The 334-nt window shown below is 46.4% G+C and overlaps 1 protein-coding gene across 1 annotated transcript in view; it reads left to right on the forward strand.

The window, feature by feature from the left end:
• Positions 1–334, forward strand: part of LOC119587342 (extensin-1-like) — a 16,953-nt gene that overhangs the window by 5,284 nt on the left and 11,335 nt on the right. The gene's annotated exons all lie outside the window — the stretch shown is intronic.

A 334-nucleotide genomic window follows, 5' to 3' on the forward strand; every position in this document is an offset into this window, starting at 1 on the left:
GAAAAGCATCAGAAGAGAACATATTTTTTCGAGGAAAAAAAGTACTATGAAATAATGGGGGTTTTGTGTTTTGGGGGCGACCAACAATTAGCCAAAAAAAAATCACAGAAAAACAGAATGAGGAGGGAGAGACGGCGAGCGTGGGAGTCCAAGGAGGGAGGAGGGAAGTGAGCAAGAGAAGAGGAAAATGGGGTAAAGTGGACAGAAGAGGGGAGGGAAGACGGGACGAGAGAGTGGAGGGGGAGTGCAGGAGGTAAGAGAGGGAAATTATGTTCGATGTGTTCATACTCAAAAACGCTAACCCGGAGGCCTCAGAGGAAAGACTGAATACAAT

This window comes from Penaeus monodon, chromosome 22 (genome assembly GCF_015228065.2).
Source record: "Penaeus monodon isolate SGIC_2016 chromosome 22, NSTDA_Pmon_1, whole genome shotgun sequence".
Taxonomy (NCBI): Eukaryota; Metazoa; Arthropoda; class Malacostraca; order Decapoda; family Penaeidae; genus Penaeus; species Penaeus monodon.